General features: G+C 38.1%; 2 long non-coding RNA genes across 6 annotated transcripts in view; one reads left to right on the top strand and one right to left on the bottom strand.

Annotated features, from left to right (window-relative positions):
- Positions 1 to 7: 7 nt before the first annotated feature.
- Positions 8 to 3,437, top strand: LOC125163781 (uncharacterized). Its single transcript, XR_007151558.1, has 2 exons — positions 8 to 528; positions 2,315 to 3,437. It is a non-coding gene; the product is annotated as an uncharacterized LOC125163781 (long non-coding RNA).
- The window catches only part of LOC125163780 (uncharacterized), a 45,798-nt gene continuing 25,196 nt past the window's right edge, over positions 1,038 to 21,639 (bottom strand). For 2 of the 5 annotated variants that reach the window (XR_007151554.1, XR_007151553.1), the window contains exon 3: positions 18,365 to 19,991. This is a non-coding gene — a long non-coding RNA (uncharacterized LOC125163780). Of the gene's footprint in view, positions 1,313 to 3,073; positions 3,174 to 18,303; positions 18,336 to 18,364; positions 19,992 to 21,639 lie in introns of those variants that run through there. The other 3 variants (XR_007151555.1, XR_007151557.1, XR_007151556.1) reach the window with 3 other exon arrangements.

Genomic DNA, 21,639 nt, shown 5'->3' with positions numbered 1-21,639 from the left:
GAAGCAATAAGCACCGGCTCGGGTTGGGGCGGGCCGTCGCTGGGAAGCACCGCCCCTGAGTGCTTATGCTGGTGGGAGGGAGAGGAAATGGAATTCCCCGGACTGGTTAGAGCGCGCGCCGACACGTCCGTCTCTCACGCGCCCAATCAGGAATGTGCTGTGGGAGGTACCACGAACTAATTACTAGATAACTTTAGCCCTGGTTGACCCGTGCTTTTGAAGTTTTCGGGGAAGCAGGTGAGCAATATTTTACTCGCCTGCCCATCCGGGCCGGTTAACCAATGGGAGGAGGCACCTCTCAAAATGAAACAGTCATTTTAAATAGAACCAGGCGAACCGCTGATCAGCGCTCTCACGTGCCAAAATATAGCGCATTTCTGGCCTAGAGGATCAGTACCGAGAAGAGTGGACTCATACACTCGTTCCCAGAATGACAGCGGCCTAGAAATCAAACTCAACAGTGAATTGATTAACTTGGGGGATAGGTGCGGACTAGTTATTTGCCTTTCACCATCCGCCAAGGTTGAGGTAGGAAAATAGGCTTAATACCTTTTTCTTCTTCTTGCTGTGTTTCAATTTCTAGAGCCACAGAGTTGCAAAACTCAAGAAATCAGTTTTGGGTCATAAAAAGTCATTACTTAACTGAAATATCTGGTGGGGGAGGAGGCACCTATAAGGGTAGGATCGGCCTGTTTTAATTTAGGTGTTGTAAAATATAGAGAGGGTGGTTTTACTGTCTAGTGCATCCTTCAGGTGAAGGGTAGTACATTAATTTTTAAAAGGAGTAAAGGTAAGAGCTGACGTGTTTTAAAGTTTTCCAACATTCCTAAGTGAGGTGGATATTTAAAAAATTTTTTTTAACGTTCATTCATTTTTGAGAGAGAGCATGAGGGGGGAAGGGGAGAGAGAGAGCATGAGGGGGGAAGGGGAGAGAGAGAGAGGAGGACAGAGGGGGAGAGAGAACTGGAAGCAGGCTCCAGGCTCTGAGCTGTCGGTACAGAACTGGAGGCGGGGCTGGAACTCACCAACCATGAGATCATGACCTGAGCTGAAGTCCCACGTTTAACTGACTCAGCCACCCTGGGCGCCCCATGAAATGGATATTTTAAAGAATTAATATAAATATAAACTTGGGGCGCTTGGGTGGCGCAGTCTCTTGATTTCCATTTGGGTCTTGATCCCAGAGTCGTCGGATCGCGCCTGGAAAGAGCATGGTGCTTGCGTGGGACTGTCTCTCTCTTCTCTCCCCCTCTGCCCTTATCCCCTGCTCGTGCACGCATGCACTCTCTCTTCGAAAGAAGAATCCAAAATGCTGTAAAAAATATGTGTATGTATATAAACTCATTTTTAGAATATACTCAAGAAAAAAATCAAGTTCTTTCTTGTTACAATAAAGTATTACCTAATAAAAACAAAAGTAGGTCTGTGATGAATGAGCTAGCTTATACTGTTTAAGTGACCAGAATGAGTGTCACTAGAGCAACTAGTGAAACAGTGCTTTTCAGACTAGTGTCTGTGTGAATCACCTTAGGATTTTGTTCAGAATGTAGGTTTTGATTTAGTAGGCCCTGGTGGGGCACGAGATTCTACATTTTTAACAAGCTCCCAGGTGATATAGATTATTCTGGGTAGAGGACATGAGTAGCAGAGTACTAAAGTGCTCATCATGTGGCTTATTTCCCTTCTCCCAGAATAATCTCCGTTCTCTGTTTTAACCAGTCTGATATGGTAGAAACACAGAATTAGGCAGTTGGGGTGGAGGGAGAAATCCAGGTTTGCATTCTTGCTCTATTCTGATGTGTGTGATACTGTGTGGCTACTTACCATCTTAGTTTCTTCAACACTGAACTATACATAATAATAGCTGTCCTTTTTCACAGGTTTATTGCGTGGTTCATATGTCATAATGTATGTGAAAGGGTACTGTAGACTACACTGCTGTGTAAATAGAAGTTATTAATGTAACCAGCCAGACATTAACTGGCCGTAATATGAAACAAATGTACAAGAATAATCATAAATATAGGTAATGTTTATGCAACATTTGTCTTGTGTCAGGGACTGTGCTTATTAACCTACTTTTACAAATAAAATGATGCACAGGGAGATTTACTATCCCAAGGTCACACAGCTAATAAATGGCAGAAGTAGAATTTGAACCCATGCAGTTAACTTCAGTGTGTTCATCAGGTGGAGTTTCATATTGTCTCTTATTTTAGAAAGTAGGAGAGTAGGATGTTGTATATTTCTACTTTCAGTGTCCTCTGAATCTAGTTTTATTTGACTTATTTCTCCCTCTGTTTTGTTCTTTCAGAAGCCAGTATACAAGAGTGGTAGGAAACATTCCTATTGACCCAAAGGGAACTCACAGTATCCAGGAGGTCCCTTAAGAAAAGTCCCAGATAAGCCAATTTGTATTACCCTGATCTAAACAAGCTTCAGTATGAAAGTATAAAGGAACATGTTAATGCTCTGAATTAACAAACCACAGCGGAGTGGGACAAATTTGAGGTCAGAGTTCTTTACTTTTTTTGTGCCGCAGACCATTTTGGCAGTCTGGCAAAGCCATTGACTCTTCTCAAAATAATGTTTTTAAATGTATAAAGTAAAATTCATAGCAATAGTTGTAATGTGATATAAAGTATCTCATTCCTATTGGTGATACAGACATACGTATAGCTATTTGCTGCTTACATTCAAAATTGAAGGAAATACTACATTTCAGTTCGAGATTAGTAAAAATAAAGCAGTAATTTTTTTTCCCCAACTGAATTCACATACTTCCTATATTCTATCCATGAACTTCATGATAAAAAATTTTAGGTAAAGTCAAGTGGGCTTATTCCTGTTGGTAAGCCTTGAAAGGATTGTGAAATGTTATTCAATTATAACTTATATTCATAACAGTAGTGATTCATTAATCACTAAAATTCATTTAAAAAAGCTTAATTACTACCAGTATATTCTTATTAAGAATGCATGGAAGTACATAATAGGTTTAGGAAATAGTTTTGTCCTATTCGTTGATTTTTTTTTTTTCTATGCGTATAAACGTACCCTATGGAAAACTTACCTATCCAGATGACTCATTTCCCAAGCATTCTGGTAACTTAGGTTTTACTGTATCACTTTTATTTATTACACGCCTTTGCAAATAAGATGTGGTGGAAGAACTGCAAAATTAAAATAATAACCTACAATGAAATTAAAATACTGTGTAAATTTCTTAAAAATAAGTGTTAATAATTGTTACTTGAAGCACTATGTATGGGGTCTCTTAATTCATTATCTCATCAGATACCCATTATATAGATGAAACACTCAGGCTCATAAAATTATTAAGTAGTAGAGTCAGGATTTAATACTTGTGTACTTCTGTACCCCCACCCCCACCCCTGCCACAGGATTCCTGTGTGTCTCTTTAAACACATAAAAATTCCTTTGCAAACCTCCTTTATACTTAACCCCCAGTATATGTTGGCAGTTATACTCCAAGCATATGGCCCCTGATGTACATCTGAAGGGTCTCATGACTGAAGTTTTACTAAATAGTAATACATGATGTTTTCCTAACAACAACTAGCTCCTCAAGGTCCTGGAAACCTTGCTTCCAAAATTCCTTAGAGCCTTATGCTGTCCCTAACCCACGCCCCATCTGAAGGTATATAACCAGTCACTCTTCACAGTCCCAGTGCAGCTCTTTCTGCCCTGTCCCTGTGCCTTAATAAAATCACCTTTTTGCACTAAAGACATCTTCAAGAATTCTTTCTTGGTTATCAGCTCTGAACCTCACCATCACCCCAAAACCCCAAAACTAATATGTGAATGTATCATTGAAGCCACATAATTATAAAAACCTCAGTACCAGGGTTAATTAAAATTTATGTGTGAATAAATATATTTAATATAGATTGGTACATATGTTTATTAATGTTGAGTCTGTTTTCAGATTTTTGTAACTTTATCATGGAATTTTATAACGTGTTAGGGATACTGGCTCTAACACAGTGTATGCCATTTTATTAGCTTAATTAAATTGTAAATGTTGTAGTCCAGATTTTATGTTCAGAATGTATGTTTACATATTCTGCTTGTAATAGGTGATTTGGAAACCAAGTCAACCAAATGTTACTTCACATGGTTCGCATAAAAATTAAATTACTCCTCTCTATACTTTGTTCAAAATCTCATTTTATGACCAAGACAAGTTGATGTGGTTTAGGGAACTGTTTTATTCTAAGAACATCATTTCGACCTTAAATTAAGATGGTGTTTGGAGTGCCTGGGTGGCTGAGTCGGTTAATGGCTCAAGTCATGATCTCGCTGTTCATGAGTTTGAGCCCCACATCAGGCTCTGTGCAGAGCCAGGAGCCTGCTTCAGATTCTGTCTCCATGTCTTTCTGTCCCTCCCCCACTTGTGCACACTCTCTCTGTCTCTCTCTCTCAAATATAAGTAAATGTTAAATTTTTTTTTTAAGCTGGTGTTTGGTACATAGTAAACCATGCACAAATGTTTGAGCTAAAAATACATTTGAGCATTTTCACATAAGAACTTGTATACATGAATCTTCAGAGTAACATTATAATAGCTAAAAAGTGGATACGACCAAAAGTCCCACCAGCTGATAAGTGGATAAATAAAATGTGGTATATCCTTATTATGGAATAGTATTAATAAGAAAGAACAGGGGCGCTTGGGTGGCTCAGTTGGTTAAGCGTCCAACTTCTCACGTCATGATCTCACGGTTTGTGAGTTCAAGCCCCCCCACCCCCCACCATTGGGCTCTGTGCGGACAGCTTAGAGCCTAGAGCCTGCTTCAGATTCTGTCTCTCTCTCTCTACCCCTCCCTACTTGCTTTCTCTCTCTCTCTCTCTCTCTCTCTCTCTCTCTCAAATAAGTAGAAACATTAAAAAAAAGAACAAAATACCGATACGTATTTCAACATGTGTCTTGAGGCTTGAAAATGTGAAGTGAAAAAACCCAGAAACAAAGGCAACATATTTTATCATTCCATTTATAGGAAATTGCTAGAAAAGGTAAATAGAGACAAAGTAGATTACTGGCTGCAAGGGGCTAGGGGCAGGGGGAATGGGGAGTGACTGCTAAATGAGTATAGGGTCTTGGGGGGAGGTGATGAAATATGTTGAAATTGGATAATGATGACGGTTATGCAACTCTATAGATATGCTGTAACGCACGGAATTGTAGACTTCAAAAGAATTTTATGGTATGTGAATTATTTCAATGTAGATTTTTAAAAAGAAATTAGACGGGCGTCTGGGTGGCTCAGTCGGTTAAATGTCTGTCCAACTCTTGATTTCAGCTCAGGTCATGATCTCAAGGTTTGTGAGTTCAAGCCTCACACTCTCGGTGTGGAGACTGCGTGGGATTCTTTCTCTCTTCTCTCTTTACCCCTCCCCTGCTTGTGCACATGCTCTCTCTCTCAAAATAAATAACATTTTAAAAAATAATAAAAATATTAATTAGAACCAAATGTGAAATCACTCTGAAAGCTTGTTACTAAATATTTTTCAATATCTCAGCGCCTCTCAGATTACTGATGATAAATGAGATACAGCAGCCTTGTATAAGGTGAAAAACTTAGTCAACAAGCGGTTTTTCCTTCAATACAGTGTAATTTAGATTAGATTTTAATATAATAATAAGCCTTTGCTGTTAGTTTTTAATTTGGTGGTATTTTCATCAATCTTATTTAATAAAACTGATTAAAAATCAATTTATAATTAATTTTGTATTTCCTTGAAATACATTGTATTGCCTTGAAAATAAAACTTCATAATTGTGGCCAGAAATTACAAATAGTCTAAATAGATAAAAATTTTTCTTTAAAATTTCAAATGAAATCAAGTTAGGTTGAAAATTGGGTAAATCGTCTAGATAAGGATTTTGAGGATTAGGTAGTATCAAATGAGAACACTAAAACAGTTTAGTAACAAGTTTGATGTCCTTATTGAAAGGAAACAATCCATGGATTGGGGAACATACTGCCCCCACTTCTGAGAGGATTTTGAGCAGGAGCCAGTTTTACAAAGTATTAGAGCAGCAAGATGAAAATGGCATGATTGGCTAGGAGGTTGGGGATTTCCTTGTAAGGCTAACAGGTCCTGTGTTCTAGGGTAAGGTAAACTAGAGCTAGAGCTGACTTGAAGGATTGTGATTGGCGTATGCTAGGTTTCCCTGACAGGTGTTTTTCGTAAATGCAGACTGGTTTAGGTTTACATTTGTGATGTGGGCTGGGCCACTGAGGTGGCCTCCATTTTGTGGATCCCAGTACACAAATTAACTTTATCAGTAGTTAAAATATGTAATTTGAATTAATATTAACTTCCCAACAATAACTATAATCTTTGTTGCTTCAATAACAATGTAAAAAATCTAAAGGCAACAGCTGTTTTTGTAAATGCAGACTGGCTTAGGTTTACATTTGTGACGTGGGCCAGGCCACTTAGGTAGCCTCCATTTTGTGGATCCTAGTATACAAATTACAAATTAACTTTATCAGTACTTAAAATATGTAATTTGAATTAATATTACTTCCCAACAATAACTATAATCTTTGTTGCTTCAATAACAATGTAAAAAATGCAAAGGAAACAGAGATAGAGTGTGATTTAGACCAGAAATGATCAGTGTTTACAGTATTGGATTTGATTATTTAAATAAATCTATGTGAGAATTCTTTAAGAAGTTAATACACTCTTATTAAAGAATTATGCTGTGCATAGTGGTTCTGATGGATCTGATCTATATCATATCTAAGTGACTTAATGGAGCCACTTATGTGAGACTTTTAGGTTTTAACACACATTATCTAGTACCTGTTGATTTTTCATTGCACAGAAACAGTGACTTAACATGGCACTAAAAGAATGAAACTTATTAAGAAACATTTCATTACATCTAAAAAAAACCTTAAAGAATTTAAAGAATTTGGCTTATTTGGTGTTGAAGAAATGTGACAGTTTCAGAGATATCCCATCATCAAAGCGTATTTAATCTCAAAAGTTAACAATAATGAGATTGGGCTTTACCATATACATACTTTGTAAGAGAACAGTATGAGACAGGTTTTCCATAGAAAAGTGGGAAGAAAAATGTCAAAGGCAAATTAAAACTATTCTTAAGGAAACAAGAAATAAGGATATATTTTTTTTCTTTCTCCTCTTTGTTCAAGCACTGTAAGATCTCCTGCCCTAGAGCACAGAATTCCAGCTACTACCATGGTGGTTCAGTTTTATACAACTTCATTGCCATTTCTGTACTTGCTAGCTTGAAATTTAGTCACTGTAACATTGTTCATATGATAGTACATTCTGCCTTCCAAAAGCCTTCTTATTTATAGCTTTAAAAAAACATCCATTTATATTATGGGACTGCTTTTGATGTAGGTTGAGGCAAGACTGAGACTCCTACAGTTTGTCCGTCAGTGATATTTGGATTTGACTGGGCCAAGTGGGGAGGTTTCTTCCTAAGTGAAGGTTTAGGCTGAAGAATGTTAATGCAATAGAGATCTATTGATAAATTACTCCCATATTCCTGTTAACTTTTAAAAATATATTGAATGCCTATTATATGCAAGGCACTGAGCTAGATGTTGAAGATACATAGATGAAAGATCCAGATGTCACCTTTAAGAAAGTCTTTTAATTGGGGAGACCATTAAGGATCAGATAGTCACCATAATGTGATGACATAAATGCATGCATAGAGTAATTTTAATGTATCTAATTTAACTGGGGGTGCTCAGGGAAAATGTCTATATGTAAGAGAATTGTTTTTAAACAAAATCATAGCTGGGGGGCGGGAAACAGAGGAAGTCACCTACACAGAGGGAACAATGCAAAGTCTCAGAGAACTTGACCTGGTAAGTTTTGGAAACTACAAGTTTGGCAAGTACTCTAAGGGGTTTGGGGAGGGCAGAGGAAAGAATGAATGAGAAGGGGGGGCGCCTGGGTGGCTCAGTCGGTTAAGCGTCCGACTTCGGCTCAGGTCATGATCTCGCGGTTTGTGAGTTTGAGTCCTGCGTCGGGCTGTGTGCTGACAGCTCAGAGCCTGAAGGCTGCTTTGGATTCTGTGTCTCGCTCTCTCTCTGCGCCTCGCCTGCTCACACTCTGTCTCTCTCTGTCTCAAAAATAAATAAAACATTAAAAAAAAAAAAAACCTTAAAAAGAATGAATGAGGAGACAAAACAGTTGAAAGATAAGGCTGGATATATTGAGTGCCTTAACATATCATGGTAATGAATTCAGATTCTATTCTGAAGGGTAAGGGATGGGAGAATTGAATTTTAACATAAAAAAGTCTTGGTCTTTTAATCACAAAAAGATAACTATGAGAGCAATGTGAAATATGTAACTAAAGTTACATATTTGCTGCAATGGGGTGGAGAACTAGAGGCAAAGAGACCACTTGGGATGCTATTGAAATATCTAGATGAGATGTGATTGTGGGAAAGACCTAAAATAGAGTATTTGCACTAAGGACCCATAGTACATTTAGTGTGTTTACTAGGCAGAGCTTACCTAAAGAAAAAAAAACAAATTTTTGAGTTTCCTCCAGTTATCTTTATAACTCTTAATATGAACTCTTTATGCTCTTACCTCTTCATCTTGAAACTAAAATTTATATACTAAATGTAGAGAAATATAAACTAATAAAATTAGTATCTATGTGCTACTTGATTTTTTTTCTTTTTACTTTTTGCAAAAATTGCTTCTTGAAACAGAAATACAGATCTGCCACAGTTTAGGTTCTTCTAAATTTGGCCTGTCTGTACTAACTGTTGTGTTCCGTATATGATGGCCAGTTTTCTCTACTAGACCTTTAAGAGATCTTGTTCATTCTTTCACTGATGTCATTTGACTTTCATATGGCCAGAAAGAAGCATTTATTACCTATTTCTGTTCTCATTTGCCTGAGACACAAGTGCTATTACACAGTACCAACAAGATCATAAAATCTAAACACAGCACAGGCTCTGGAATCACATGGCAGTATTTAGTTATAAGTGGCAATCAGGGTGATTTGGACTATTATATTATTATAGATTAATGAAATAAATCACAAAATGGGAAAAGTCTGGTAAAGAATTCAAAGATTCTAGTTTGAGAAAAACTGGTGTAGAGGTTATAAAAATCCTTTTGTCACATCTAAAGTCACATTTGTTGAGTCTGACTTTGTGACTCTGAGTAAAGTCAAGAAATGCTAGACAGGTAGGACAGATAAATAACTTGATTTTAAAGTGAAAGGGGTGCTGGTTGGCTCAGTTGGTTAAGTGTCCAACTCGTGATTTTGGCTCAGGTCACGATCTCACTGTTTGTGAGTTCAAGTCTGGAGTTGGGCTCTGTGCTACAGTGGGGAGCCTGCTTGGGAGTCTCTGTCCCTCCCCTGCTTGCACACGAGCATATTCTCTCTCTCTCTCTCTCTCTCTCTCTCTCTCTCTCTCTCTCTCCCTTCTCAAAATAAATAAATAAACTTTTAAAATGTTTAGGGAAAGTAAAAGGAGAAAGAAAGGGCTTAGGTACATTTTAAGGTTCATTCCTGTTCTGGAACTAAGAACACAATATGCAATAGGAAAGTAATTCTGTCTCCAGGATTACTATTAGGGCCATTCTCTAAATCCAACCTCTGTATATGTTTTATGTTACTATGAGAAAATATTCTATAGAGTTTCAAGTTGATATAGCAGGAGTGATCTCTGCCCATCAAAATGAGGCATCCTACCTTTCTGTTTTGTTAGTAAGTAAGTCTCCTACCTTCAAGTAACAGGAGTTAGTTACTTCCTATAACTTAGGGCAAGAACAAACAGATCAGGAATAATTGGACTGAAGGTAAAATCATATTGAGTGGTTGGATGAAAGCTTTAGAAAGTTGGAGATTGGTAGCCAACGAATCTATATTTAACCTTAGACGTCACTGTATGGTTTGGGTTGGCTCTGGGACCCCCTTCTTTTCTTTTTTTTTAGTGCCAGATTGGTTTACCCACATTTTTCTCCCCTGCTATTATCAATTGCTCCCTAACAGAAACCAACAAGCTTTCTTTTTCTGTCCTCACTTGGGGAAGAATACAATCTTACGTTATCCTTTTTTTCCTTATACCTTTTTTTCCTGAAGCAAGTATGCACCCTGTTAAGTTTTCATAATGGTTTTAATTCTGGTAATAGAATGTCAGTATTTATATATGATTATAAGCAAGTATAAAGATCAACAAGAGAGTAGTTGCAGTGATAAAGAACTCTTATTTGAACCTGGTTTCCTTCCTATCATCACTTCCAAGCCCTCACTCAATAGATCAGACTCAATAGAAAAAGTCACAAGATTCAACTGTACTTTAAAGGAAAATTAGAAATAGTTATTGTAATACTGTTGATACAACAAATTACTACAAATTTAGTGGCTTAAAAAAAGTTATCTTAGATATTTGGAGGTCAGAAGTCTGAAATGGGTCCTACTGTTCTAAAATCAAGGTATAAGCAGAGTTGGTTGCTTCCTTGAGATTCTGAGGCAGAATCTCTTTTCTTGCTCTTTCCAACTTCTAGAGGCTGCCGGCACCTTGGTTCATGGTTCCCTTCCATCTTCAAAGCCGGAAGTGGCTGGTTAGTCTTTTTCACATCACATTAATCTGACACACTTGTCTGCATCCTTTCATTTATAAGGATCTTTATGATTATATTGGGCCTACATGGATAATCGAGGAAAATCTACCTACTTGAAGGCCAGATGATTAGCTACCTTAATTCCATCCACAACCTTAATTCCCCCTTGCTATATAACATAACATATTCAACGGTTCCAGGGAAACTGGGATGTAAACATCTTTAGTGGGAATAGAAGATCATGGGGAGGCATTTTTCTGGCTACTACAACTATTTATAATTCCTTGGGTACTCAAGTTTAAAAGCAACTTTTCCCTTCCTTCCATCAGTTCCTACTTTGTTCTTCTAAATATATTTGACTACTACTCAAAATATGAAGTGTGAAATGGTACAGAAAGTTAAATATACTAAAGGTTAGGAACTTGTCAACTACATTTTGTCACTGATGACTCAGTTTTATTGAGGTAGTGTTGATAATAATTTATATTTAAGCGTGTTGTGAAGTGAATGGAAAATGAAAAAGTACAGAGCAGGGCCATGAGAAGAAATTAGAAGATAGAGTATTAGTTTAGAGTAACTCAGGGTCAAAGGAGGATATTTTTTTAGAATGGGAGAGGTTTGAGTATATTTATAGCCTGGAGGAAATCCTGAGAGAGATGAGATATAGAACAGAGAGATTAATAGATGAAGTCATTTTCTTCACAAGAGATGACTGTGGGTCAAAAAATTGAGTATTTGATTTTGAACGATGGGTAAACATCAGACTCTAGAGGGAAGAAGATTAGAATGGGTAAAAACAAAGATAATTTTAAATGGAAAGAGGCAGGAAGTTGACCATTAATACTCAGTTTTCTCAACTTAATTGGAAGGAGGGCTTCATCCATTCATCTATTGATGAACACTCAGGTGCTTCCATATCTTAGCTATTGTATATAATGCTACAATAAACACAGCGTTGTGTAATATTTTCAAATTAGTGTTTTTATTTTCCTGAGTAAATACCCAGAAGTGGAATTACTGCATCGTATGGTATTTCTATTTTTAATTTTTGGAGAACTCTCCATACTGTTTTCCATAGTTGTTGTACCAATTTACATTCCCACCAAGAAAATGGTTCCCTGTGGTGCCTGGGTGGCTCTGTCAGTTAAACATCTGACTCATGGTTTCAGCTGAGGTCATGATCTTGAGGTTCGTGAGTTCGAGTCCCACATCAGACTCTAAGTTGGCAGTGTGGAGCCTGTTTGGGATTCTCTCTCTACTTTCTTTCTGCCCGCCCCCCCTCCTCCCCTGCCACTCGCAGAGTACCAACAAGATTATAAACCTAAACTTGTCTCTCTCAAAATCAAATTAACTTTAAAAATCCTTAAAAAAATTAAAAAAAGAAATTCGTCCCCTTTTTTCCACATTTTTGCCAACGCTTATTATTTCTTGTCTTTTTGATACTAGCCATTCTGACTGCTGTGAGTTGATGTCTTACTGTGGTTTTGATTTGCATTTCCTTGATGATTATTGATGTTGAGCATCTTTTCATATGTCTATTGGCCATCTGTATGTCTTCAGCAAAGTGCCTATTCAGGTCCTCTATTTTTAAATTTTATTATTATTATTACTATTATTATGTTGAATTGTTTGCGTTCTTTTTACATTTTGGATATTAACTCCTTCGCAGATATGTCATTTACAAATATCTTCTCTCATTCAGTAGGTTGCCTTTTTGTCTTCTTGGTGGTTTCCTTTGCTTTACAAAAGCTTTTTAGTTTGATGTAGTACAAGTTGTTTATTTTTGCTTTTGTTTCTCTTGCCTGAGGAGACAGATCCAGAAAAATATTAAGTCCGAGTTTACTACCTATGGTTTCTTTTAGGAATTTTATGATTTCAGGTCTTATGTTTAGGTCTTTAATCCATTTTGCATTATTTTTGTGTATATTGTTAAGAAAGTGGTCCAGTTCCATTCTTTTGCATTTAACTGTCCAGTTTTCCCAACACCATTTATTGAAGAGGCTATCTTTTCCCCAGTGTATATTTTTGCCTCCTTTGTTTTATATTAACTGACCATATAAGTGTGGATTTATTTCTGGGCTCTATTCCTCTCTATTGATTCTCTGTGTTCATTTTTGTGCTAGTACCATATTCTTTTGATTATTATAGCTTTGTAGTACAGTTTGAAACTGGGATTGTGATACCTCTGGCTTTGTTCTTTTTTCTCAAGATTACTTTGGCTATTTGAGGTCTTTTGTGGTTACACCCAAATTTAAGGATTGTTTGTTCTAGTTCTGTAAAAAATACTGCTGGTATTTTGATAGAGATATCATTGAATCTGTAGATTGCTTTGGAAAGTATGGGTATTTTAACAATATTAATTCTTCCAATCCATGAGCACAGAACATCTTTCTATTTATTTGTGCCTTATCCAGTTTCTTTCATTGGTGTCTTGTAATTTGCAGAGTACACTTCTTTTATCTCCTTGGTTAAATTCATTCTTTGGTATTTTATTCTTTTTTTGATGCGGTTGTCAGTGGGATTGTTTTCTTAATTTGTCTTTCTCATAGTTTGTTCTAAGTGTATAGAAATGTGGCAGATTTCTGTATATTGGTTCTGTATCCAGCAACTTTACTGACTCCATTTATTAGTTCTAATAGTGTTTTGGTGAAGTCTTTACAGTTTTCAATATGTAGTGTCAGGTCATCTGCAAATAGTGAAAGTTTTACTTCTTCCTTACCAATTTGGATACCTTTTATTTATTTTTCTTATCTGATTGCTGTGGCTAGGACTTGTAGTATTATGTTGAATAAATGTGGTGAGAGTGGACATCCTTGTCTTGTTCCTAATCTTAGAGGAACGCTTTTAGCCTTTCACTGCTGAGTATGATGTTAGATGTGGATTTTTCCAATATGGCATTTATTTTGTTGATGTGTGTTCTCTCTAAACTCACTTTGTTGAGCGTGTTTATAATGAATAGATGTTGAGTTTTGACCAGGGCTTTTTCTGCATTTTTTGAAATGATCATGATTTTTATCCTTCATATTGTTAATGTGGTATATCATGTTGATTGATTTGCAGGTATTGAACCTGTAATCCCCAAAATAAATCCTACTTGATTGTGCTGAATGGTCCTTTTAACATACTGTTGAATTTGGTTTGTTAGATTTTGTTGAGGATTTTTGCATCTATGTTCATTAGGAATATTGGTCTGTACTTCTTTTTTTGTAGTGTCTTTGGTTTTGTTACCAGGATGATTGTTGCTTCATAGAATAAATTTGGAAGCATTCAGTCCTCATCTATATTTTGGAATAGTTTGAGAAGGATAGGCATCAGTTCTTTGAATGTTTGGTAGAACTCAGGGCACCTGGGTGGCTCAGTGGGTTAAGCATCGGACTCTTCGTTTTGGCTCAGGTCATGATCTTACTGTTCATTAGTTCAAGCCCCACATCGGGCTCCATGCCGACAGGGCAGAACCTGCTTGGGATTCTTTCTCTCCCTCTCCGCCCCTTCCCCACTCGTGTGCACATGTGCGTATGTGCTGTCTTTCAAAATAAATAAATAAATAAACTTTAAATGTTTGGTAGAATTCACCTGTGAAGCCATTTGATTCTGGACTTTTGTTTGTTGGGAATTTTTTTTATTACTGATCCCATTTTCTTAGTAGTAATCAGATTTTCTCCTCCTTCAGTCTCAGGAGACTGTATGTTTCTAGTAATTTATCCATTTCTTCTAGGTTGTCCAATTTGTTGGCATATAATTTTTCATAGTAGTCTCAATCCTTTGTAGTTCTGTGGTGTCAGTTGAAACATCCCCTTTGTTTCTGATACTGAGTTCTTTCTCTTTTTTTCTTGATGAGTCTGGCTAAAGGTTTATCAATTTTAGCTTTTCAGAGAACCAGCTCTTTCTTATTTAAAAAAAAAATTTTTTTTTTGACATTTATTTATTTTTGAGACAGAGACAGAGCATGAACGGGGGAGGGTCAGAGAGAGAGGGAGACACAGAATCGGAAACAGGGTCCAGGCTCTGAGCCGTCAGCACAGAGCCCGATGCAGGGCTCAAACTCACGGACCGCGAGATCATGACCTGAGCTGAAGTCAGACGCTTAACCGACTGAGCCACCCAGGCGCCCCCAGCTCTTTCTTTATAATTGATTTACTACCATTACTATGTGTTTGCTTTTACAAGTGGAATTTTTTCCTTTTACAATTTTCTTCTAGTTGTGGCCTTTTCTTATTTGCTTATGGAATTCCCTTTAACATTTCTTGTAAGGCTGGTTTAGTGGTGCTGAACTTTGTATCTGAGAAACTCTTTATCTCTCCTTCAATTCTGAATGATAACCTTGCCCAGTAGAGTCTTCGTGGTTATAGGTTTTTTCCTTTGAGCACTTTGAATATATAGTGCTGCTCCCTTCTGGCCTGCAAATTTTTGCTGACAAACCAAGTAATAGGCTTATGAGGTTTCCCTCGTATGTAACTATTTGCTTTTCTCTTGCTGCTTTTAAGATTCTCTGTTTTTAATTTTGGACATTTTATTTATTTATTTGAGAGAGAGTGCATGCATGTGCCTGAGTGGGTGAGGAACAGAGGAAGAGGGAGACAGATAATATTAAGCAGGCTCCATGCCAGCATATAGTCCAGTGCAGGGTTCAGTCTCATGACTCTGAGATCATGATCTGAGCTGACATCAAGAGTCAGACGCTTAACTTACTGAGCCAGCCAGGTGTCCCAAATTTTGGACATTTTAATTATGTGTCTTGGTGTGGACTGCCTTGCGCTCACTTGTTTGAGGTTCTCTGTATAGCCTAGACCTGGGTGTCTGTTTTCATCCCCCTTAAACTTAAGGAGGCTTTCAGCTGTTGTTTTCTCAAATTGTTTTCTGCCCCTTTCTCTTTTTTGGGGCCTGTATAATATGAATGTTAGTATACTTGATGTTGTCCTAGAAGTCCATTAACCTGTCTTTTTTTTTTCTTAAATCTTTTTTGTTTGTACTGTTCGGCTTGGGTGCTTTCCATTACTCTGTCTTCCAGATCATGGATCCATTTTTCTGTATTCTCTAATCTGCTGTTGATTCCCTCTAGTGTATTTTTCATTTCAGTTATTGTATTCTTTAGCTCTGATTTTTTTTTGAAGTTTTTGTTAAAGTTCTCACTGAGCTCATGTACTTCTCTCAAATCTGGTTAGCATCTTTATGAGCATTATTTTGAACTCTTTATTAGATAGATTCCTTATCTCTATTTTGTTTAGTTCTCTTTCTCAGGTTTTGTCTTATTCTTTTGTTTGGAACATATTCCTCTGTCTCCTGATCTTGAAAGTAGTGGCCTTATGTTGAAGGTGTCCTGTGGGGCCCAGTAGCACAATCCTCTCTGGTCACCAGAACCAGGTAATCCAAGGATGTCCCCTCTGTGGACTGCATTCACCCTCCTGTTGTGACTTGGCATGACTGCTGCAGGCATGCTAGTGGGCAGGTCTGGCCTCCAGCCTGGCTGGCTGCAGTGATTAGCCATGACTACTTATGGGTGTACTGGTTGGTAGGGGTGGACCCCTGTGCAGCTATGAGATCTAGCTGTAGTGGGTGTGCTGGTAGATAGGGTTAGTTCCAGTGTAGAAGTCTAAGAGTCTCACCTCCACCTTTGGTGGGCATGCTGGTGGGTGGGGCTAGCACTCCACCTCCCTGGGGCAGATGTTGCTCTGGAAGGGCATTGGTAGTTGGTGAAGCATGTGACTTGATCTAGGGGTTGTGAGTTCAAGCCCCATGTTGGGTATAGAGTTACCCAAATAAAATCTTAAAAACCAACCACCAACCAACCAACCAATTAACAAACCCCAAAAAACAACTGAGGCTGCTTGCCAGGTGTGGTGCAGATTGGACCGGACAGGTCTGTAGGGAAATGCTGGGGAGGAGCAAGTAGTGTTCTCAGGACAGATGGAGAGTATCAGAACGGGCTCACACAACCGTCGTCCAGCTAAGCTGAAAGAGGGCAAGAAAAATGGTGCCCACCAGTACTGCCCTGCCCCTCCAGAACACCCTAAAATTAGATTTCCTTCATGTATAACCCAGGTGCTTTCCGAACTGCTGCCCCTGTGCTGGGTCTCAGACTAAGTGATCTAGTGCTCTGGCCTTATGAGTGGCGTCTTTGTTTCTTATTGCCTTCTGGCTCTCTTAGAGTTATGGTAAGTCCTACTGATCTTCAAAGGCATATTTTATGGGGATTTATCTTCCCTGTGCAGGTCCCCACAGCCAGAGGTGCCTGATGTGGAGCCTGATCTCTTCGTTCCTTAGAGAGGAACTCCTATGATATCCCTCCTACTTGTGGGTTGCCAGGCCAGGGGTTTTGGTTCTTGACTGAGTCTCTGCCCCTCCTACTGTAATGAATGTGGCTTTTTCTTTATATCAGTAGCTGTGCAAAAGTTGTTCTGCTAGTCTTCAGGTTGTTTTCAGAGTGAGTTATATTAAATGTAGTTGCAGTGTGGGTGTGTCTGGCGGGGGTGGGGGGTGGAGGTGAGCTCAGGATCCTTCTGTTCTTCCATCTTCCTTGCAATCGGTACCTTTCTTAGTGTAAAATCAATAGCAGTTCTCAAAAATTAATAGTCCCACCTCAAGAAACTCAGATGACAGAATAAATGTTTATGTGCCATGTGAGAGAGGGAGTGCAGAAAGAAGCGAAAGTGCATTTTATTTATTATTTTTATTCCTTTAAATATTTTTTGTTTTTGAGGGAGAGAGAAAGCACAAGCCAAGGAAGGGCAGAGAGAGAGAGAGAGAGAGAGAGAGAGAGAGAGAGAGAGAGAGAGAATCTGAAGCAGACTCCAGGCTCTGAGCTGTCAGTACAGAGCTGGACGAGGGGCTGGAACCCACAAACGATCATAAGATCATAACCTGAGCTGAAGTCGGACCCTTAACTGACCGAGCCACCCAGGTGCCCCATGAAAGAATCATTTTAAATTTAATCAAGATCCATTTGGCAGATATTTATTGAGCAATTGCTATGCATTAGCTTCTGGGCTTAGCTTGTAGAAAACTTAGGAGGTGATTTTCATACTTTTTCCCCTCTGGAGCCCTTAAATCTATAAAACAAAGAAGCTGCCTGACTTGGAGGCTAGAGCCTTGCCTACTGAGAATCTTTATCATTTTCCCTCCATTTCCAATCCTCACACCCAGTCAGGATACCTCAGATGGTTCTGTGAGTATCCCTCCCTAGTGTTCACTAAACAGAATCTGAAAAACCAATTGTCTAATAAATATTAATACCAAAGCCTCACTATAATAGTTATGAGAAATAAATAATATAAAATATAGCAGAGATAAGTATAAAATGTGTAAAGAAGTGTAAAGTATAAAGATGAAGAGAATCTGGCTTAACAGCAGACATGTGATAAAAACCTGAGCATTTCAGTTGCTCAACTTCTCCGTATAAGCCAGCAATGTGGTCAGGGCTTGCCTAAAGAACCTATACAGTTTTACTCCCAAAGATAGAAATGTATTGTCCAGCACAAAGCATTTGCCTTTTCCTCATCTTCACTGGCCAGACCATAGTTTTAAAAATTTTTATGGGGCGCCGGGGTGGCTTAGTCGGTTAAGCGTCCAACTTTGGCTCAGGTCATGATCTTGCGGTTCGTGAGTTTCAGCCCTGTGTCAGGCTCTGCTGACAGCTCAGAGCCTGGAACCTGCTTCAGATTCTGTGTCTCCCTCTTTCTCTGCCCCTCCCCTGCTCACGCTCAGCTCACAGCTGTCTCTGGCTGTCAAAAATAAATAAATGTTAAAAAAATTAAAAGTTTATTATAGCTTTATTGAAATATAATTGACATACAGTATATCACATATATTTAAAGTACACAATTTGGTAATTTGACACCCATGAAACAATCACCAAAATCAAGATAATAAACATATGCCTCACTACAAGTGTCTGTGTAGTCCTTTGTAAACCCTTTCTGTTCCCCCAACCCAACCCCTCTTCCTTGCACCCACTTGAAGCCAATGATCATTTTGTCCTATAGCTTAGTTGGCATTTTCTATAATTTTATTTAAATAGAATCAAACAGCATGCCCTCCGTGACTTTTTTCACTCAGCATAATTATTTTGAGATTTACCTATGTTGTGTCACTCAACAGTTTTTTGTTTTTTTTACTACTGAGTAGTATTCTTTGTATGGATATGCCACAATTTCTATATCCATTCACCCATCGGTGGACATTCTGGTTGTTTCCAGTTTTTGTCTATAACAAATACTCTTGTATAAGTGTTTGTATGGACATAGGTTTTCTTTTTGGTAAATAGGTAGGAATGGAATAGGTGGATTATGATAGGTATACATTTACCTTTTTAAGAAACTGCCAAGCTGTTTTCCAAGTGGTTGTACCATTTTACATTCTCACTAGTTATATACTGAGAATTCCAATTCCCCCTGACCTGTTATGACCAGTCTTTTTAATCAGCCATTCTAATAGGTATGTAGTGGTATAGCTCATTGTTATTTTAATTTGCATTTACCTAGTGACTAATGATGTTCAGCATCTTTTAATGTGCTGTTTTGCTGTCTATATTTCTTCCTTGAGGAAATGTCTCTATTCCCATTGTTCATGGAGTTCCTTTTGTTTGTGTTTATTTACAAGTGACAAATTAAACATTTACAGCTGGCTCAGAAGATTTTAAAAAGTAATAAAGTCATAACAAGGTATCATATACATGGAGGAATATGAAAAAGGCATGAAGGATTCAACTCATATTAGCTATTGCCTAAGTCACTTCCAAAACTAAGAGTGCAGAAAGCAGTATATGCTAGAGCTGGCTTATACTGCTTTATGAGTACATTTAAACATTTTTAGAAATTTTGCAGGCTGTTAAACACAGCCTTTATGAAGAATTAACTATGTAAGCTGACAATTATGTTAAAATCCAATATATAAGAATAATAAATATTCAAAAATCATTTCCTCATTTTACTATTATCCATGTTTTTGTGGTTATGGTGATCATATCCGTATTATAGAAATATTATAGTTTGATAATATATACCTTCTTCTAATTCTGTGTTCTGTGATGTCCTGTGGTAGCCTGAAATGAGCCACAGTGGGATATTTACCCCAAGAAATTTGCAAACACCATAATCAAAGCTTTTTTTTTCTTTCCTGGTGAGCTAGTTGTCAAACATTTACTAGGTCACCTGTAATGACAAGGACCTTCAAACTGCACTGGGTTACTGTCCACGATGAATAATTGAAGCCTTAGTCACATGGAGAACTCACCTTTGTGAAGCACTTAATTCCTTAAGAACAGATTGATATTTTTGCTGCATTTGCTGCAGGGTAAAGCTTACCGATTTTCCTTGCTGCTCTGTTTTTTTTGTTGTTGTTGCTTTTTTCACTTCCAGATTTGGGCATGCCAGAATCTACTGGATAAGAGAGGATGCCAATACATTATTTCTGTAGTCCCAAGTAAAAAATACAAAATATTTTATTTGGAGTAGAACTAGAAGGGCTGTTAAATACAGAAAACTGTAATGGGCAAAAAAAAGCAGGAAAGGCAAACAGCTCTGTATAACCAAATTTCTACTCATGTAAGAATAGGGGAAACTAGACAAAAATGAGAGGGAACAAACAAGGATGTAAGAGGAATGTTTGGTCTAAACCCCCAATCAGCTTTCTAATGGTGGACAAAGCATTTTTTTAAAGTCTAAACTTACTGAAGATGTTGGATGTTACTGGAAATGTAAAGTTACAGATTCAGTAACATACTACAGCAATCCAGAGATAATCAAAATTATGGGGGACAAATTCCTGGGGCACAACATAAAGCTACTGTTATGGTTGAGTGTCCATTACAATTTAATTTTAAAAACAATTAGGAGAAACTAAGGATTTCAGAAGGAACAGAAACCATCTTAAAAGTTCACAGTCTAAATTAAAGGCATATACATTTAAAATATAAAAGAAACAAACATGGCATATGACTTTCAGTAAGACATTTGTTATGTCTCACATGAAATTCAAATTGAAGTTAAAGTGTTTGCCTGACATGAAAAGATGCTCAACATCGCTCATCAGGGAAATACAAATCAACATTTATCTATTTTTTGGGGACAGAGAGAGACAGAGCATGAACGGGGGAGGGGCAGAGAGAGAGGGAGACACAGAATGGGAAACAGGCTCCAGGCTCTGAGCCATCAGCCCAGAGCCTGACGCGGGGCTCGAACTCCCGGACCGCGAGATCGTGACCTGGCTGAAGTCGGACGCTCAACCGACTGCGCCACCCAGGCCAAATCAAAACCACACTCAGACATCCCCTCACGCCAGTCAGTGGCCAAAATGAACAAATCAGGAGACTATAGATGCTGGAGAGGATGTGGAGAAACGGGAACCCTCTTGCACTGTTGGTGGGAATGCAAATTGGTGCAGCCACTCTGGAAAACAGTGTGGAGGTTCCTCAGAAAATTAGAAATAGACCTACCCTATGACCCAGCAATAGAACTGCTAGGAATTTACCCAAGGGATACAGGAGTACTGATGCATAGGGGCACTTGTACCCCAATGTTTATAGCAGCACTCTCAACAATAGCCAAATTATGGAAAGAGCCTAAATGTCCATCAACTGATGAATGGATAAATTGTGGTTTATATACACAATGGAGTACTACGTGGCAATGAGAAAGAATGAAATATGGCCCTTTGTAGCAACGTGGATGGAACTGGAGAGTGTTATGCTAAGTGAAATAAACCATACAGAGAAAGACAGATACCATATGTTTTCACTCTTATGTGGATCCTGAGAAACGTAACAGAAACCCATGGGGGAGGGGAAGGAAAAAAAAAGAGGTTAGAGTGGGAGAGACAGCCAAAGCATAAGAGACTCTTAAAAACTGAGAACAAACTGAGGGTTGATGGGGGGTGGGAGGGAGGGGCGGGTGGGTGATGGGTATTGAGGAGGGCACCTTTTGGGATGAGCACTGGGTGTTGTATGGAAACCAATCTGACAATAAATTTCATATATTGAAAAAAAAAAGTGTTTGCCTGGGTTTTAGTAAGGTACAGTACCTTAAAGTA

The sequence above is a fragment of the Prionailurus viverrinus genome, chromosome B1, assembly GCF_022837055.1.
Source record: "Prionailurus viverrinus isolate Anna chromosome B1, UM_Priviv_1.0, whole genome shotgun sequence".
NCBI classification, from domain to species: Eukaryota; Metazoa; Chordata; class Mammalia; order Carnivora; family Felidae; genus Prionailurus; species Prionailurus viverrinus.
The sequence above is the reverse complement of the archived record's forward strand: the minus strand, read 5'-3'. Positions and strand labels throughout refer to the sequence as shown.